This window comes from Phoenix dactylifera, unplaced genomic scaffold, assembly GCF_009389715.1.
Source record: "Phoenix dactylifera cultivar Barhee BC4 unplaced genomic scaffold, palm_55x_up_171113_PBpolish2nd_filt_p 000377F, whole genome shotgun sequence".
NCBI lineage: Eukaryota > Viridiplantae > Streptophyta > Magnoliopsida > Arecales > Arecaceae > Phoenix > Phoenix dactylifera.
This window is the reverse complement of record NW_024067826.1, coordinates 457,771-458,526: the sequence shown is the minus strand read 5'-3', so window position 1 is coordinate 458,526 and position 756 is coordinate 457,771.

Below are 756 nucleotides of genomic sequence, written 5' to 3'. Positions count from 1 at the left end.
GAAGGTCCCCTTTTTTGTTTGCATGTGAATGTTTATTGTATCTTATGTGGAGGTATCTTTCAAGTTGAAATCTCTCATTTTCTTGCTTAAGGATCGTGCATTATTAACAAAATCTTTTTCTTTCTTGAAGGAAAGTCATTAGTTTCTTCAAGATACAAAACATTCATACAACATATTTTTTAACTAGATGACTCAACATAAGATATGACAATAATTGAATGTTGAGTCATTTTACTCAAGAGATTGTTTAAATATAAGCAAGCATATGTCACTTGAACTAAAGAGATACTTTCATTAACCAAGATGGTTCAAAGACAAGCATGTGAGGCAATAGGAAGATTCATCAAGGTCAAATCAATTTCTTGTTTTCAGAATCAATTTAGCTTAGATTCTATTTGCTTAAGATAATTATCAATAAGACATGCTAGCTAAGTTTTAATCAATTTATCTTAAATAGTTGTTTCTATCAAAATTCAGATTATGATTCATTTGTTATCAATAAAATATGATTCATTAGAGTTAGATTGAAGTCTTGCACAAGGGCACATAATGAGCATACAATCTGGTCTACTGGCTGTATAATAAAATAATTATTCTATCATGCTTCAATACAGCTTTAAAATAATAGATCTACTTTGCTCATCCTTTTCAAATTCTACAAGATGGGGTCATAGACATACCTTCTTCATGCCAATCTTCTATAAGAGTTTTCTTGTGGACTAACTTTGGTCAATGAAGATCCCCTTTCTTGTTTGT